The sequence below is a fragment of the Nelumbo lutea genome, chromosome 5 (genome assembly GCF_056320005.1).
Source record: "Nelumbo lutea isolate HS-2025 chromosome 5, American lotus-T2T, whole genome shotgun sequence".
Taxonomy (NCBI): domain Eukaryota; kingdom Viridiplantae; phylum Streptophyta; class Magnoliopsida; order Proteales; family Nelumbonaceae; genus Nelumbo; species Nelumbo lutea.
This window is the reverse complement of record NC_142688.1, coordinates 25,220,752-25,241,612: the sequence shown is the minus strand read 5'-3', so window position 1 is coordinate 25,241,612 and position 20,861 is coordinate 25,220,752. Positions and strand designations below refer to the sequence as shown.

The window sequence follows — 20,861 nt, the reverse complement described above, 5'->3', positions numbered from 1 at the left end:
AAATATAACGCTGCTTAACAGAAGGCAAATATCGATGTAAAAGTGTCATGTGTATCAATGGAGTTCACATCTCCGCGCCACAACGCCTCCACAGCGCATCTCCGCCGTATATTGGGAGCATCTTCCGATGATAAGATCATCGGTTCTGGTGTATCATCGGGAGATGTTCCCAGTACACGTGGGATGCGCTGTGGGGCGTTGTGAGGCGGCCCCTTGTGGGGCAGAGATGTGATCTCGTATAAATGTAGATGTATTATTTATAAATAAAATTATAAAAAAAAAAAACAATCTTTGTGTTTTGACCCAAATAAAGGCCTCTGCTATAAAAAAAAAAACTATATTGAAATTTTATCGTTGTTAATGCATTATATATATATTTAAAGTTTCAATCTTACCCTTCACTAATTTATTTTTTCAAATGACTTTCAAATAATAATTCTCCTTATTCTTATTGGACAAAATAAGGTAAAAAAGGCTGAAGTGAAGTAAAATTAATGCATTATATCAATGTTTTTTATTTGTAAAGCTGACGAAATGAAGGTATTTGTTAAGTCAAAACACTAGAGAGTTTCATAGGATTGTTAGAAAACCCAAGGAAGTTTTTTTCCTTTTTTTAAATAGAATTTAAATTGATTTTAAAATAAAAACTATATTTAAAATTAATATTTTTATTAAAATTTAAAATTAGTAAAAACTGAATTTATTTATGTGTGTTAAGTTTGTATTAGATTTAAATTCTTTATGAAATTTATATAAATTTTTATTTTTCAATGGAACTTAAGTTGGGTTTTAAATTAACAAAACTTAATTATAAAACTAATAATTGTTTGATAATTTTGTATTAGTTTTATAATAATTTTAAATTAAATTGGTTTTTTGTTTATCTTATTTATTTCATTAATTAATTTCTTTTTATCATATTAATAAAAAATTATTTTATTAATAACAATAATTAATGATTATTTTTATTTTATTTAAGTAACTTACTAAATTATTTGTATTATGGTTGATTGATTTTTGTTATTTTCAAATGGAATATAAATGGATTATAATTTTGAATGGAAGTAGTATAATTAATCTTTACTAATAATTATAGTTTAATGCTAATATAACTAATATTATATATATATATATATATATACTAGTAAATAAGCAAGCACAATGCATGTGATATTTTTTTCATATTAATTGCTTGAATTTTAAATACATCATAATTAAGATAAAATTGAAAATTAACAAAAGTAACAATATGATTAAAAATAAATTCAAATGCTTGTAGTAAATGTGTATGTGCATTGCATGAGGAAATTTTAAATTACAATAACACTTATTATTACTATTACTTTTATTAAATTTTGTATTTCGGAATATACAACATTAGATATGTGCCTAATTTTTTTTTATTTGCATTTTTGTTATTATTTATATCTTTTTTTTTAATTTTATTATTTGACAATGACATCATTTCATTTATAGGTTGGTTCTAACTTTGGCATTCCATTTTCATCATTAATAAAATTACTTCTTTCATTTCATATGTATTTTTATTTAGTATAATGAATATGGAATATTAGAGATATGTCCATTTATTTTTTGTATTATATATTTTACATTTTTATTATTTAATTATTATATTATTTATTAACCCATTTGACCCAAAATGGTTGAATTGCTTACCCACCATTGGAAGGGAAGAAAATAGTTTTGTTTTCAAATTATTTTTCCAAATATTTATTTTTGTAATATTAAAATTAATTTTGTAGATTTAATAAGAGAATATACCTTAGTATGAGATTTAATGAGAGAGAGAATAGGAAAATAGTTTTATTTCTAATTTATTTTAAATTTTACATTCCAATTCCATCATTAATAAAAACATTTCTTATTTGTCATATTTATTATTGTTTAATATGTCGAATATATGATATTAAAAATGTTTCCAATTTTTTTATTTTCTATATCTTTTTATTTTTTGCATTTTATCTTTTTTTTTATTTTATTATTTAATTGCGACAACATGGATTGACCAATCTAACCTGAAATGGTTTAATTTCTTACTATCTAGATGAAAACCATATTTTTTTTAGGTAGATTTTAAAAGTATGTCTTTATGTTATTGGAATTATAAATTTAGGGAAATTGTCTAAAACTCACCATGGGTTTTCAACATTTCTATTAAACTCACCACAACTTTTCAAAATGTCTAAAACTCACCATGTTAGTAAGTTTTTATTTTTCAAAACTCACCTTCTATTAGTGCACCCTTAATGCTTCTTAACAAAGGTGTCCATGTCAGCATAAATAACATTTTTCATAACCAATGTTAGAGGAAAAATGTTGAGTTAGAGGAAATTTGTTTTTTTTAGTTATCAATTTTCTTGTTTATTTTTTGCATTTTTAGTGTTTTTTTATAATTTCCAATTTTTTTATAATTTCTATTTTTTTACATTTTTATATTTTCTAGAATTTATAAATTTTCATGTTTTTTTGTTATTTATTTACAATTTCTGTGTTTTTCTATACGTTTTTTGTGTTTTTTCTACATTTTTTATTTTCTTATTTTGTTTTTCAATTTCTATAGTTTCTATAATTTGAAAATAATTTTTTATTTTGTTTCAATTTCTATCATTTTTTATATTTTTTGTAGTTTCTATGTTTTTATGTATTTTATATTTGAAATTATTATTTTTGAACTTTTCCTTTTTCTATGTCTAAATATTATATATTAACACCCGTTTATTTATTTTGCATATATTTTATATTTTCTATGAAGATTAAAAGGTAATATATTAATACTCGTTAGTCTGTTTAACATCAAGTTAGTGACACAGTGAGTTTTAGACATTTTGAAAAGTTGTGGTGAGTTTAAGAGAAATGCTGAAACTCATAGTGAGTTTTAGACAATTCCCCAATAATTTATTATGTATGGGTTTAATTAATAGAATTTAATGATGAGAAGAAATAAGAATGCCTTAAATATATGATTCAATGAAGGTAAATGCAAATTAATATCTTAAGTGTTGGATTTAATGAGAAGAAATTGAATGCATTGAATATCTTATAATTATCTCTTTTCAACTCATTTAATATTAACAATTGCTTACCGTTTTGCCCTCATTTTTATCAATAAATTTAAATATGGAAGGGTAAATCTTGTCCTCAAAAAATTCCAGAAATATTACTAAAGCTATTAGTACTTTTTAAAGTAGTATATATATATATAGTTAAATTGAAATGAATATATAAATAAAGTTAATGTATTTTGGAAATCATGTAAGCTCTGCCTACGTAGGTTTGAATCCTACCACCCACACTTATGAAAATTTTCTATAAAAAAAAAAGTTAATATATTTTATGCAATTTAATGGAGTAATGGAGGTGAGAGAGAATTAGTCACATGAGTTATTGATGGAGAGAGTTAATAGCATAATTAATGAGGATAAATTATTAAAAGAGTTATTGGAAAAGGGGAGAGAGAGAGAGAGAGAGAGAGAGAGAGAGAGAGAGAGTTAATGATGTATTAATGAGGAGTGTTAAAACTCTTAATGGTGATTGGTTACTTGAATTACTTTGTTCAATTTTTATTTTAAAATTAGAAATTTCAAAAAAAGAAAAACCAGAAAAAAAAAGATAAGCAACATTGAGAATAAAGCACAAAGCATAAAAGTGCCACCTTGGCACATTGCATCTATACATATATATATTAAACTGCAATGCTCATAACTAGCACATTGTTGCACTCTAGTTTGCTACTTCTTGTTTTTTTGAGTTTTTTTTTTTTTGAAAAGATTCTTATATTGATTCTGTTGCTATGCTAATGTTTTTTAAGTTTTCAACATTTTTCTTAAACTCACTACAACTTTTCAAAATGTCTAAAACTCACCTATAAGTTTCTACTTTCCAAAATTCACCTTTCGTTAGTGCACCTTCAATGCTTCTTAACGGAGGTGTCCATGTCAGAGTAAAAGTATGGTTACAAAACGTAAATATTTATTATCCAATTATGACATAATGGGTTTCTTTAAAAAGTTGGACCATTGGCCCACCATCTAGATAAGAAAATAGCATTGCTTTTGGATTAGTTTGAAATTAAGGAAAATTATAGTCGGAGTTGGCTGTACATTTAAAATTAGCTACAAGTTGGTCCATAAACCAGCAAAACTCTAACAACTGACTCTACATTTCAAATTATAAAAACCCTCGCCATGTCATCGAAGGCTTATGTGGTTGTTGCCAACATGGGACTTTTAATCCATGTTGCATACAACAAAAAGCTTATACTAAAATTGCCCTTTAATGTTGGGTGATTGGAAAATAAAAAAAAAAAGTTTTTAGTCTCTCTCTCTCTCTCTCTCTCCCCCTCACAATCTCTCACAGTCATCTTCATCAGCTCAACGACTATGTGATTTAAAAATAAATAAATATGGTTTTTGATTTTTGTATTTACACTCTCTATATCAAATTATCTCATTCTCTCTCTATACCTATCATTCACCCCCAATCTCTTTCATTCTCTTTCTTGGTTGATCTCTCCTTCTCCCTTAATTACTATCATTCTCCCTTAGTTTCTCTCCCGCTCCCTCTCTTATTTTTTTAATGGTATTAATCAGGTCGTATAAAAGAACATGATACCAATGTTGAGGGAAAATGAGATATTGACCGAAGGGGAGAGTGAGAGAGAGGAATGAGAGAGAGAGAGAGAGAGAGAGAGAGAGAGAGAGAGGGGGGGGGAGAGAGGTTTTGATTTGGCTACAGACCGAAGCTGAGAAAGCGGGAGAGACAAAGGGAGTGGAAAACCGAGAGATGACTATGAGAGTGAGAGAGAAGGGAGGGAGATCAAGAGACAGAGGGAGTGGGAGAGAAACTGAAAACCTATTTTTGATATAGGTTTTTCGTTGTGTCCAACATGGACTAAGAGTCCCATGTTGGCAATAGCCACATAAGCCTCTGATGACATGGTAAGGGTTTTATAATTTGAAATGTAGAGCCAGTTGTTAGAGTTTTGTTGGTTTCTGGAACAACCTACAACCTAGTTTTAAATGTACAGCCGACTTTAACTATAATTTTTCCTTTAAATTATATATTTCATTTACATTATATAAAATATTTTTACTTATCACACTTAACTTTTGTTTGTCTATGGTATCATTTGACTCAAACCACTAAATCACCATCTAAAAATAAAAATTGTTTGATTTTTAGGTTGACATTAAACTTTGTATTACATTTTCGTCATTGATAAAATTATTTATTATGTATAAAACTTATTTTTATTCATTATAATGAATGCACAATATTAGAGATGTACCCAATATATTATTTTTAATAAATATATAACATTAGATATGTGCCTAAAATTCTCTATATCTTTTTTTTTTGTGATTCTTTGCATTTTCTATTATTAAATTTTTTTATTATTTGACTATGACATCATTTAATTTTCGGGTAGATTTTGAATTTGAAATTCCATTTTCATCATTAAAAAAATATTTCTTAGATTTCATAGTTATTTATTTTAATTTTTTATTATTTAATTATGGCATTATTTATTAATCCATTTGACCCCAAATGGTCGAATTGATACCCACCCTTAGGAGGGAAGAAAATGGTTTTGTTTTCAAATTACTTTTCAAAAATATTTATTTTTATACTATTAAAATTAATATTGTGGGTTTAATTACAAGAACTTAATGATGAGAAAAATACATCTTAAATATAGGATTTAATGAGAGAGAATAGGAAAATATTTTTATTTCCATTTGGTTTTAAATTTTGCATTCCATTTCCATCATTAATAAAATTTTCTTATTTATCATACTTATTATTATTTAATATGTATGTTAAAAAAATCTCAAATTTTTAATTCCTTTTTTTTCATTTTATCTATTTTTTAATTTTATTATTTAATCATGACAACATGGATTAACCCATTTAACTCAAAATGATTTAATTTCTTACCACCACCTAGATGAAAATACTATTTTTGATAGGTGGATTTTAAAAGTATAAGCTTTTATGTTATTGGAATTATTAATTTATTAAGTATGGATTTAATTAATAGAACTTAATGATGATAAGAAACAAAAATGACTTAAATATATGATTCAATGAACATGAATGCACGTTAATAACTTAAATGTTGGATTTAATGAAAGAGAATTGAATATCTTTAAATTACATCTTCTTAACTCATTTAATATCAAGAACTGATTACCCTATTTGCCCTCATTTTTATTGTCAATAAATTTAAATATAGAGGCATAAATTTTATCCTCAGAAAATTCCAAAAATATTCTTAAGAACATTCATTCTTTTTAAAGTAGTATAGATTTGCTAATTGGGCCATACGGTGCTGGATTAGTTTAACTTAGACCTATTTAGAAATTAACATGGAATAATATTAGTTATTGAATAATAATAATAATAATAATAATAATAATAATAATAATAATAATAATAATAATAATAATATAATTTGATATAAAACTTAATTAAAATATTTAATTAATGTGAACAACAAAATAGGTTACTACCTAATTAATTTAAAACTTCAGAAAATTAAAAGTAAAATTATATAATTAATTAATATAAATACGTTATATTAATATAACTACATATAAGATAGTTAACATTTCATCTATAACTTATGCAAATTAAAATTACAATTAATTATTATAAAAATAATACTAAAATTAAATACTAATATATGATCACATTAAGTGTTAATATTCATATATTAATAATAGTAATTATATAAAACTCAATTAAATGTTAAAATTTAGTAATTTAAGATTAATTATTATTTTTGGCAGAAACAAAATTAATTATTCTTGACCTAAAATCTGTTTAAATGCTATTTATAATAATTAATACAACTTAAGTTCTAAAGTTAAAAATATTTTAAATTAATCATAGACAAATAAGTTACCCAAAAATAACGTTTGGATGGATAGGGACCAGCTCTACCCAAATGAGAATGTCATAACACTTAGTGGTGAACCTCTAGTTGTTAAAGCCTAATGTCTAAGGTTCAAATCTTTAGGCACAAAGCCCAATGGTATTGCCCTATTTGCCCTCATTTTTTTGTCAATAAATTTAAATATAGAGGCACAAATTTTGTCTTTAGAAAATTCCAAAAATATTCTTAAGACCATTCGTGCTTTTAAAGTAGTATAGATTTGCCAATTGGGCCATTAGGTGGTGTATTAGCTTAACTTAGACCTATTTAGGAATTAACATGGAATAATATTAGTTATTGAATAATAGTAATAATAATAATAATAATAATAATAATAATAATAATAATAATAATAATAATAATAATAATAATACTATATAATAATAATAATAATATTATTATTATTATTATTATTATTTGATATAAAATTTAATTAATATGAACAATGAAATAGGTTACTACCTAATTAATTTGAAACTTCAGAAAATTAAAAGTCTAATTAATTAATTAATTAATATAAATACGTTATATTAATATAACTACATATAAGTTAGTTAACATTTCATCTATAACTTATGCAAATTAAAATTACAAATTAATTATTATAAAAATAATACTAAAATTAAATACTAATATATGATCACATTAAGTTAAGTGTTAATATTCATATATTAATAATAGTAATTATATTAAACTCAATTAAATGTTTAAATTTAGTAATTTAAAATTAATTATTATTTATGGCAGAAACAAATTTAATTATTCTTGACTAAAATCCATTTAAATGCTATTTATAATAATTACATACAACTTAAGTTCTGGAGTTAAAAATATTTTAAATTAATCATAGACAAATAAGTTACCCAAAAATAACATTTGGATGGATAGGGACCTGCGCTACCCAATTGAGAATGTCATAACACTTCTACTTCAATTTCACTTAATAAAATCTGTGCATAAAGAACAGATCAGAGCGGAGCAATGACGTGGAGTTATTGAACAGGTTTGAGGTTTCAAACTCTTCAAAAGTTGCAGGTTTTTTGAGCCTTAGAAGGTATATTTTGGGTTAAAAAGATTCAAATCTACAAGTTTCAGATGTTTTCAAGTTCTAAACTCTGAATGAAAATTTTCAGATTATCTTACAAAGCTATAAACATTTTAGACTTTTAACGGTTCAAACTTCACTTTTTTTAATAAATGCACAAGTTTTGAAAAAAAAAAACAACTAAAAAATTTAAAAACAGTGAAAAAGGTCTCATATGGTCGGGTCGACACGGTGCCCATTTTAATGTCCGGGTGAAGAAGATGATAGGAACAATTCATACACACAAGTTCACAATGGCCCATTAAAAATGGGTATATTACAACCCATTACCATTATCATAATAATAATAATAATAATAATAATAATAATAATAATAATAATAATAATAATTGGACCTTTACTTTTGATTCTCTTAAATCGGAATATAAATTTTTATTGTTTAAGTCTTGGTTGATGAAACCCATGTGTCGCAAAGGAATGGCAACGGAGTGGGGCAGAGTCGGGTTTTGCCTACCCCGTAATTAGGGGTGGCAATTTTTCACCCAACCCGCCCATTTATTTGGCGGGTTGTGTGATCAACCCATCACCTAATCTGTCTATTTAAATGGGTTGGGTTGGGGATAACTATTGGATTAACCATTATAGATATAAGTATTAATTCCTTAGCCTTTTTTTTTTAATTTCTTCGTTTGAATTAAATAATTTATAATTAATGCATTAACTTTCTATTAATTATTGACTAAATTTAGTTTTGTCTTGAATCAACATACTTCACCCAACATAAATCCAAATCAATTTGACCCAAGTTCAGACCAGTTCAACGCGACCTGAGCCGATCTGGGTCTATTCGAATCTGAAATAGACCCCGAGTGGGATGGTTCAGTACTGCTTACTCTGCCCGGCTTGGGTCGTTCGGTCCAACCAGTATTCACACAGCCCGACCAGACCCGACACAAGATTCAGGTCGACTTGAATTCGAAGTAGACCCCGGGCAGGATGGTTCGGTACTGCTTGCTCTGTCTGGTTTGGATCGTCTTGTCCAACCACTATCCACACAATCCGACAGGACCTAATACAAGCATATTCGGGTCGACCCGAATTCAAAATAGGCCACAGACGAGATGGTTCGATGTTAGATTTCTCTGCCTGGTTTGAGTCGTCCATTCAACTAGTATTCACACAACCCGACCTGAATATGGACTGACCCGATTTACTTACGTTGACCCGCTACGAGTTAGTTGGTTTGGTTCCAAACCCGTGCACAAGCTTGATATGGTCCAGTCCGATCCGACCGGACTGATCTAGTTCTAAGATAATCCAATTAGATAGTTTAAGTTGGTCTGATCGGTTTGAACCTAAGTGGTTCGGTCAAACCCAAAATCTGAACATAGTCAAATGGCTTCGCCGCTTGTATAAAAATAACATGCATGTAATATGATTTGAACCTTCACTACTTGTGTAGAGCGCGTTAGATGGATTGGATTGAAGATCAACCCAACTTGCCCAATTGCCACCGCTACCCGTAGTCGACCCCAAATTCAAATTCCTTGCCTCGTCCCAACCCAAAATCCCGATGAGGCTAAAAATCTTAAGCTCATCCCCATCCCCATAGGGAACAAGGATCCCCGACATTGCCCTACCCCGCCCCAATCACTTTTACTTGTATACATATTAATTAATTTTTTTTAAACCTACCTAGAACTATTTTATATAATGCAATATAATATATACTATAATAAAATATATATTAGCATACATTAATAATTATATATATAATGTTTTAAAATATAGTTGGGGCAGGGTGGACAAATACCGTCCCCGACCCTAGAGTTTTGGGTTTTCCTCGAACCCGCCCTGAACCCCAATCAATGGTAAAAAAACCCGCCCCAGTTAGGGCGGGGTGGGCCCCCACGAGAATGGGTGAAATTGCCATCTCTAGGCCATTGCATGGGTCCCATTAGTTTTAATATATAGGTATAGAAGCACAAAGCCGAAGGGCCCGTCAGAGAGGACTGAACCTTCGGTTGAATCACTTTATTTAGTTGCTTTGGCCGCTAAAAGAAGCTTCATGGAAGTCCCTTTTTTTTTGCTGAAATTAGGGTTGCAAGTTGGGCTGGGTTAGGTCGGGTTGAGGCCAAACCTAGCCCAACCCTAAGTTCTAAACCCCTAACCCAACTTGACCTTCAACATGATCTATCCAACCCTAACCCTAACCTAATTAAATTCTTCAACCATAACCCAACCCAACCCAATCCGAAATTGACTTCGGGTTGGGCTGGGCTTGAGTTGGGCCCAACCCAACCGTCTTCCCATCCCTTAAAATCTCATAAAACTATTTAATCTCAAATCTTAACTCACTTTTCACTATATATATTAATCCTATGTTTTATTAGCATTTTTTTTGTTGATGTTTTTATTGGTTATTTTGGTAAAAAATGGAACAATAAGTGTTTGATAGGACTATAATTTACTATGGGTTATGACTTATGACAGATCTTTTATAGGCACCAAACATTAGAGAAGAGATGGAGAATACAGTATTCAAAAATCATAAAATATGTTATTAAGGTTTTAGTCATTTCATTTAGGATTAAGTGAAGTGATTATCTTAAAAGAAAGGCATGATAATATGTAGTGAGGGCTATACAACTATCGTACATCTAAAAAAATCAATGTGTGATATATAATATATATAATATATATATTTATATATGATATACACTATAAAACTGGGTTCGGGTTGAGTTGGGATGCCCAAGGGTCAACCCTAACCCAACCCAATTTTTTTGGGTTTGGTTAGGGCCAACCCAGCCAAGTTGCAGCCTTAGCTGAAATACAGTTAAGTTGGGTCTTTTTATATTTTTCACCAAACATTATTTATGGGCTGTCTGGGTGCGGCCCCACTTCACAAAGCCAAAAGCGTGAAAGCTCTCCAAATAGGCACTAAAGGCCCCTTTGGTAGCACTTCAGTAGTGTTGATGAGCTGCATTTAATGAATCACTTCTAAGAAGCTACCAAAAGTCAAGGTTTTTAAAAATGAATCGGAAATAGAACCGGTAAGGGGATCGGTTTCCGGTTAAGCGGTTCAACCATCCGGGTCAAATGGTTTGACTTGTCATATCATAAATAAATTAAAAATAAAATATATATTTATAAATAAAAATCTACAAATAAAAAATAATTGCAAAACAGGGGCTTCACATCGGTCAAAAGAATCGATTGATTCTTTGAACTCTAGGATAGATCACCATCACTAGCAAAAGTTTTGGATGTACCCAAAGAAGAATCCACGCCGCCATCCCCTCCTAGAATCCATTGGAGCCAACACCACCCACCACAACGGCAGCTTAATCATAGCCAACACCTTCTAGAATCTGATCACCTGTAAGCAGTGCGGGGCAGGATGGATAAGAAAAAAAGTGGCGAGAAGGAGACAAATGGAGGGAGGAAGGGGGACTTGTTTCAATTGATCCACCTTCTCTTGCAAGGCAATAACCTTCCTGATAACCTTCTTCCACTCCCTAACCCTAAAATCAATGTCTCGAACTAAACCCAGCCAAAAAAGCAAAACCATTAGAGTCTCATTCACTTCGCATCCATAGGAACCAAATCCACCATCTCCCTCATCGAAATCCGCTGTTCAACTTCATCTACCTCTTTCTTAATCTCAACAATTTTCTTCACGCTCTTTCTAACCAAGAATCCCCATAAATAGCTCTGAATCTTCAAAGCAGCAGTCAGTCGTTTCTCCTCCGACACGAAGTGAATCAGAATAGAAATGACGTTCATAGACGGCAACTTCATGTGATGCCGAATGGGGATGATGCGGGGATTCGGCAAGTAGTAGCAAGGGTGAGTTCATTTTTGTTCTAACCCTAACGTAAGGCTGGAATCGGGGGATTGGGGACATGAATGGCATTTTTTCAAATGAGGGGAAATGAATTTTGCTACTCACGAAATGCTGCTTGGATCAAATGGTTTAGCGGTTTGACTGCCTGAGTCAACGGTTATTTAACTTTTTCAACATTTTTTAATAAATAATGATTTATAGTAAAACAAAACCCAAGGGGCTGAACGGTTATTGGTTTTTCCGATCTGATCATCCGGTCCGGTCCAATTTTGAAAACCATGCCAAAAATAGCTTCACTACAAAGTTAATTTCTCAATTCAATGTAAGCTTTATTGGACTTTCCTAGTTTTTCATCAACATACCTTCATGGCTTTCAAAGGGCCTGCTTGAGAGGGCTTAATTGAGTTGTTTTCACTGAGCCGCTTCCAAGAAACTACAAAAACTAGTTTCGTTAGAAAACTTCCAATTGTTTGGTTGGGCGGAATTAAAGTCTCATTCTCATTCCTATTAGAATGGCATTCTCTCATTTGAGGGAATGGCCATTCCCTGCCCCTTTCTTGGGAATGAAATTCCATTCTTGCTGATTTTAATTTCCACTCCCATTCTTGTCTGAACCAAACGGACTATGGGAATGGATAATTCCGATTCCAATTCCAAAGGATTTTGATTCCGATTCTGATTCTGACTACGACCCAAATGAACCCTTAGATTTAATTTTATTAAAGGAAACGAACTAACTTTCATTTTTTCAAAGCAAAAAAAAAAATTATTTAGCCTCATTTTCTGAGTCGGAGGCCGAGAGGGAACCTGGGTTCAGTCCAAGCATACAACACTGTAGCCATACGCTTTGGAGACCTTACACAGCATAGTTGGATGACTTATATCCCTAGTTCCCTACTTTGGCTCCGGCTATTCCCTGCATTTTCTTTCAAACCAAATATAGTTTTACTAAAAGTGCATACTACTATTAAAAGTGTGAATGATAGTGTAGAACTTTTGTTGGACTAAAATAATAGTGTGAAAATCTATACCCCTTTTTTTTTTAAAATTTGGTATCTCTCTAATTGTAATGATGAAAATGTAATTTGAATAACTTTTCTCCTCATTAAAATCCCTCTTGGTAAATCTCATATTTAGGGTATTAATTTCCATTAACATTCATTTAATCTTCTTCTTGATTAGAATACCCCTAATTTTGAATTTTGTTCATCTCTAAGGGCACAAAATGTAATTTTAACTATTATATTCAACTCTTATTCTTTCATTAAATCCTATATTAAAGAAAAACACGTGTAATATAGAATAATTAGTTTTATTGATAGTCGCAATAAAATTCAAATTTAAAACCAATCAAAAAATAGAGTTGTTTTCTTTTCTCGTGGTGAATTAAAAATTAAGCCTTTTAGGTCAAATGTGTCAATCCTAAATGTGATAGTTAAATAATAATACAAATTAAAAAAGATGAAAACACTTAAAATTATAAAAAAATATAAAAAAGTTATAGAAAAAATTTAATCACATCTCTAATATTGTATATTCATCTTAAATAAAAATAAGTACGACAAATAAGAATAACTTTTATAGACATAGATATACATAAAAATTATAAAAATTTTAGAAACAAATCATTTATTATTATTATCATCATCGTCATCATCCAAGATTATTACGTACAAAACACGTACATACATACTAGTATGAATCAAAAGCTAGTATATATTTAGGCAAACCAAAGCCCGAACAATGGTTTTTAAAGGTATCCAAAGTCGACATGGGCTTGGGTGCCCATGGATCACTTTGGTTCAGTTTAGCATAGTTTTTTTTTTTTTTTTTCCTTTAGACAGTTCTCTTGGGACCAAAGCGTCACGAGTCCGCGTTCCGTGCACCCATGGTGCACTGGATGCGTGAACCGCCAATAGGAAGCGTGCACGTCGACTCCTTTGCACCAACCGTAACATAACGGGTGTTCAACGTTAACTTCTATCTGTCTGGTTGAACCGGACGCTAAAAGAAGAAAACCACAGTGAAAAAGACCACCGGCGATTTTCCTGCACAAACGACAGTGAGAAGACCACCAACGATGTTCAAAAGAGAGGCAACCCTGTTTTGACCACGGGCGCTATAAGAAGAAAACGATGGTGGTCTTCTCACCGTCGAGACCACCGGCGACATTCAAATATTCCTCACTGTCATTTTGAACAGGTGGCCAACGCGTGAACCTCGTTTTGAACAATTTGAACTCTCCCTCCCATTCTCCCAAATCCGAGCCTAACCCTGGCCAGTGAGAAGACCACCGACGATTTTCCTAACGACAGTGAGAAGACCACCTCTTTAAATGCGTGATTGCCCCAAGCGTAAATATTCAACCAAGTCTATTCCAACAGTAATAGATGAGGGAAAGAGAAGGAGAGGAGCAAATAGAATCAACTAACTAGGAATAAAAATCAAGAAATCAATCGAAAACCATAAAATTACACCACGCATAGATAGATTTCGGTGCAAATAAAATAAACAATGAATGTTTGCTTTAATCGTCTTCGGCTCATACAAAAAAGCCTCGAAAATTTATTCGTCTCCGTCTTCGCCCAATGATAAGCCCATGCGAACCGGAGCCTCCGAGTTCTCCCCTTCATACCATATATTCCAGTTCAACAATGAGTTGTAGTATTGTCTCAGCCTACTTTGCGGCTGCATGTGCTGCTCTCGTATCTCTATCATCGTTGCCTGTGCATGCCTCGTATAATAGAAATGAATCGTCACGATTCCCTCCTGTAACCTCTCCACTTGAACCGCCCTCACCTCACCAAACAGCTCCTGTAACCTCTCACTATTGTTTCATCAAAATCTGTCGGCACGGAGCTAAGAAGCAATGCTCTTGTCGTCATAGATGAAGGCGGTGGAAGCGGTGGCGGCAGTTAAGGTGGATTTATGCTGTTAGGTCTGGGGTACGCCGCTAGAGGGGATGAATGGTAGCTTAATCTCCCATCATAGAAATGCATCGCTTGAACTCCTGTAGGTGGGAAGGAAGAAGGGCATGGGTAGTAAATTTGCGGTGGAAGGAGAGTAACCTGGTTTTGCAAAGAAGGATTTCTCGGTCGGAACTCTTGTGCTCGAGGATCCAAGTGTCCTGGATGCCTTGAGATTCTAGTTTCGTCCATGGTGGTTACGGCTCCTTCACTTGCTGCACCGAAAAACCAGGAAGGAGAAAAAATCTTTCGTCTCTCAACCTTCCTTCCTTTTTCCCTTTTCCGTAGTGTTATTACTTATTTGAACTGTCTCTATCGTCAGCCTGAAACCACTATCGTACCAAAGCCAGTTTATCGGCGAGAAGCTAAAACGTCAAATCTGGCGCATTAACGCATAGATGGTTTTCCGACATACCTTAAAAAAGTCTAGTCCTCAGTTTAGCTTACTGGTAGCGGTCCCTTGACTAGTTGACTTATCACCGGTTAATTTTTTTTTGCTGCTGATTGATTCCTTGCCATCTGATGTCGCTTGCGCAGGAAAATCGCCGGTGGTCTTTTTACTGGCCAGAGTAGGCTCGAATATGGGAGAATACGAGAGGGAGAGTTCAAATTGTTCAAAACGAGGTTTTCCATTTTTGTCTTTTAGCGTCCAGTTCAAACGGACAAATGGAATAAACACCCGTTAATATATTAAGATTGGTGCAAAGAGTCGACGTACACGCATCCTATTGGCGGATTCACGCGTCCGGTGCACTCAAAGTGTCAGTATTTTACACAGAAAAAAGTGTCATGGGAAAATTAATAGCATCCGTCACACTAAAAGTAGTTAAAAACCATTTCAATAATAAGCAGTTTTTTATTAATATTTTGCCTCATCTGCAATGTAATAGTATTAATTATAATTAATCCTCCCAATAAGTTTTGTATTCCGATATTGCCCTTGAACTGCAAATTCGTTTTCATGTCTTAAATGGAAGTTCAAAGTGCAGTCTTGAAGAAGTGTACCATGCCCTGTTCTCATTCAACAGTATTAACCATAATTGATTGTCCTGAAATTCGCTCAGTAATTAATTTTGTCTTCCTTGCACGTCAATAGAACTTGTGTCATGTTATTTGTTATATGTTTCTATCGGACTCTCTTCAAATCCTTGTACCCTTCACGGATCCACTGCAACCGCACAACTTTATTCCTTTTGTTATTATTTCACGGTTATATACATTGTGTTTCATTTAGATTCGGTGTAGTGTAAAACGTCATCACTTGAACCATATAATAGATTATCCTTATATTTGGAAAATCATGATAAAAAGCGTAAAGTTTTGCAAACTGTATGCTTGATGAAATTTTACGTCATTCACAATGCAAAATTCTACTCCATCCAAGCACCAATAAATTTAAACCGGAGTAAGTGAAGTTTTGTATCGACCATATTCATTTACACTTCTTTCAAATACGCCAATAAATCCAAACCGGTGTAAACTTTTACATTATTCTTGATTTACATCGATTCCAAACACACCTCAATCATTTTTGAGCTGAAACTTAAAAAAAGACATTGTTTATACTCAAAAGTCAAAACACATGTAATATGTGTTTAGTTGAATATGTGCTTAATATGAAATGTGTTTTCATTTAGAGCAAAGACATCGATTTAATGTTTCTCGAAACACTCCTGCCTTTTGTAACTCCCTCTCACTTTTCTACAAAACACCTATGTGACAATAAGGCTGCGTTTGGAATCAGTTTTAAAATGTCATCGGTGTAAGAATACATCAATGACATTTTACACTGAACCATAAAAGTGACCGTTACTTTTTTAAAAATAGTGATGGGTAGAAGAGTGTAAGGTTTTACATCGATAAAACTGATGTAGTTTTTACATCAATTATCGATGTAAAATTTAGAGCTGATGAGGATTTACATCGATAATCGACATAAAATACCACTTCATTCAATACACGCAAAACTGAATCAGAGTGGGGTTTTACGTCGATAATAATTACACCCTCTTTCCAAACACCTACATAACCGAACTGATATAAATTTTACACAATTCTTGACTTACATCGCATCCAAATGCAGCCTAAGGTCAACACTCTTAACACCCCGTTTCTACTGAAAACAAACGCGATCACACAATACCAACACCACAATAGTTTCTATGACTGTAATTGAATTGCTTGTTTGCCCACAGAGTGCGTGCCACAGCCCATCCCTTCCGTGCACTGGAAACATCTCCTGTGATTGTCATGGTGAAATACTCCCAATGCACGGATGGGATGGGCTGTCGGGTGGGCTCAGTGGGCAGCTGATCCCGTCCCTCTACGACTTACACCTATTTATTTATAAATGTCATAAACTGGTTTGGGCATAGACTTCGGCCCAGCCCAACCAGAACTCCAGAAGTATGACAAAAAGGCACTCTTGAACTTGAGATGGAAGGCTAATATAGTATAGTTAGTTTCTACTTTCTACCAAATAAAAGAAGTAAATCCATGATCGGATGGTCTATTCTCTCTTCAAGCTGGGCCATACTAATGATGTACAAATTCAAGTGGGAATGTATGTTAACAAAAAAGGTAGGAAACATTTGATGCGAGAATGAAAACTAACATTTATATCTATAAATCCTAATGGGATACGGTGGGTAGTTGAGCACTTGACCACACCCCTCTCGTAGACCCATAAGGCTATATGACCTAGAGAGAGAGATAAGAGACGATTCATTCCATTCCAAGTCTCCCATCTGATATGTCCATTGTCTACATTTATTATATGCAGGTGATGAGACGAGTTTGGGATACATGCATTAGCATTAATGCATTAAGGTGTGTATTTTATGGTTCATTCTGTTGCACAAAACCAAAAGGGTAGCTTGGCTCTTGTTTTTTTTTGGTCATTTACTAGAATACCCCTTATAGTTTTATAGTTTTATTTAAAATTATCCTATCATTTGCATTTTATTAAAACACCCCTTATAGTTTGCAACCTATTTACTTAATCGGCCTTTCATTAAGAACTATTTGTTTTGTTATATGAAAATAGAAACATGATCACCTAAACTAAGTGGAAAATGTTCAAGGGTATGGATCCATCCATGGTTGTTTATTCCGAAAGAACCCCCGACACTTTTTTTTGTATAGAAAATAAAATTGACCAAACAAACAAAAATAAAGTTATTGTTTGTGTTTTACTAGGGGTAACAATGGCATTTTGGTTTTTAGTTTCTTTTGATTAAATTTATTTGAATGGATGTTACTGTTAAAACTGTCATTTTCCACTTTCATCTAATGGAAGGTTGATTAAGTAAATTAACTGCAAATTGTAGGGTAGGTTTTAGTAAATTCATGAAACTATAGGTGGTGTTTTAGTAATTGACCCTTTTTTGGGTAAAAAAACTACATTATCTATATTACTTATAAAAGTGTGAATGAGGAGCTATTGGCTTATGGAATTTTTCTTTACTAAAATACTCCTCTTAAATTAAATTCATGACCATTGAAAGGGCAGAAAATGTAATTAAAAGAATACCATTAAGTACATTCAATTACATTTCACTATGTCTCATATTTAAGTTATTAAAAAAATCAAATTCTCTCTCATTGAATCCAACACTTATACTTTTTGTTTATCATCATTAAATTTCACTAAAAAAATCCATACACAATAATTATTAATAGAATGAAATTTTATATTTTTTTAAAATAAATATAGAAATGAACTCATAATTTTCATCTAGGTGGCGGGTAAGTTATTCAACCATTTGGGTCAAATGGATAATTTCATGATGTCATAAATAAATAATACAAATTTAGAAATATAGACAATACTTTTGATTAACATCACTAAATTTTAGTAATAAATCCATACACAATAATTATTAATAGAATGCGGTTTTATATTTTCAAAATAAACTTATAAATGAAATCAACTTTTTCATTTAGGTCTTGGGTAAGCACTTCAACCATTTGGATCAAATGGATAATTTTATAATATCATAAATAAATAATACAAATTTAGAAATATAAAAAATACAAAAAATATATATATAAAAAAAGAATTTTTGTAAAAAATTTGACACATTTCTATTATTATATATTTTTCATATTAAAAAAATAACTATGATAAAATAGAAATAATTTTATTAATGATGGACATCAAATAAACAACTTAAAACTGATCGAAAATTAAACCATCTTCCAATCTAGTGGTGGGTTAGTGGTTCAACCTTTCAGGTCAAATATGTTAACTCATGATTAGATTTGTTCATGGGTTGAGCCGGGTCGGGTTCGGGTTGGGCTTTGTATATGTATCAACAGAATACACTCAGGCCTAAGCTCGAGCCCAACCAGAAATTTAAAAACAGATTTTTTTATTTTTTTTATTCAATAAAAAGTGTTTTACTTATATTAAAAACCTCCAAAATTCAAAAATAATAAACATCTCACTATTACTTAAAAAAAGAGAAGAACAAAGAAAAATATTATATATATTATTAAAGGAGTAGGGAAAGTTTATTTTCTTGGATACCCATTACCCGAGTAAGTACTACCCATCTCCTAGGTGGGAAACCTTGGGGGGAAGTCATTGTCACTTGAATGAGACAAAAATTATCATTTTAATAATGAATTTTAATAGCTAAAATGGTCATTGACTTATTTAATTGGGAAATAAAAGAACATGAATAAATGCACTTATTAAGATAAAACTTTTGTAAGAAATACTTATTTACCTGGATAAGTGCATTTACCTAAATAAATAACTTACCAAAAATCGAACGGGGACTAAAAGACATGTAAAGAGAAACAATCGTGGATACATTTCAGCAACACCATCAATTCTTTTCAATTTGGGCTACTTGAATTGTGTCTCTCTCATTTTTGTCTCCATGGACCATTTACCTACCAATACTCGCTAGCGGAGTGTTTAATTGAGTAAGAGCCTAATAAGTATTTTGCCCATTTTGGGGTAGCCATTGGGGTTGGAATAAAGACACTGAATTCAGACATCAGCTTCGTTATGTGAGTTAATGTGGTCCATTGACTCAGAACCGAAACGTCAGTAAGAATTAGCTAGAAAGCTATGGTCCATTGATCATAAATTCGGCTGGATTGGATTGGGTTGGGTAATTTAATTCAAAAACATTTTGGTTGGATCCTGTGGCCAGGTTCGGTTTCGTTTGGACAGGACTAGGGACTAGGGAGGTTCGCAACTGCAAGATACCGTGAACTCCATGGTGCATTCGCCTTTTCTGATCCGATGACCAAGCGCGTATGGTTACAACGAAGGAACTAGGAAGCCCATAAGCTGCTTCTCAGGATACCGTGAACTGTGTTATTGTGTTTTCTGTTGAGAGAATCTTTTCGCAAGTTGAAGACGGAGAGAGAAATGCTAAAAGTCTACTGCAGGTTGATAAGCCACGTCAATCATGATAAGCCACGTCATCTCCGTATCAAGTGGGTCCCGTCCCATACGTCAGGCTGGTGTTGTGCATCATGATTGGCCCCGTAGACCGTAGATCCATTCGAACTGGAATTAAACTTCTGTCACATCCACTACAACTAGGCTGACTGATGAATTCTTACGTCGTGATTCTGCATTTCTGTTCTCCAAAAAGGTTTGAATCTCTTCCATGGACATTGCTGGGGGATACCCATTTATCTGGTTTGACTTTCTGACTTTAATAATATAAACGTCGTCATCCTTTTTCTCTCACCATGAAAAATTACAACTCTTAATTTGAGTCCGCATCTACCCTTGTCCTCACCTCTTCTCACCGGCATATATTTGCATTCCCACATGCAAAGTCTATAAGGTGAAGAGAAAAATCTTATGGCGTCCATCAAACATCCAGATCCCGACTCACTGGTATCAACTCCCTCAATATTTCGATCTCTCTGTATTATATATACTTGGAACTTGGAACTTGGAATGAGAGAAGAAGAAGAAGAAGAATAGAAGAGAAAGAGAAAATCTCTATAAATCTCTCTATTGATTCTTTGAAGTATGATTGGAAGTGCTCGCCAAACTAGTACAGGGGC

At 32.1% G+C, this 20,861-nt stretch overlaps 1 long non-coding RNA gene across 1 annotated transcript; it reads right to left on the bottom strand.

The window, feature by feature from the left end:
* Positions 1-14,263: 14,263 nt before the first annotated feature.
* LOC148851111 (uncharacterized) lies at positions 14,264-15,366 on the bottom strand. The gene is made up of 2 exons (XR_016099722.1): positions 15,235-15,366; positions 14,264-15,151 (listed from the first exon to the last, which is right to left on the bottom strand). It is a non-coding gene; the product is annotated as an uncharacterized LOC148851111 (long non-coding RNA).
* Positions 15,367-20,861: the final 5,495 nt, after the last annotated feature.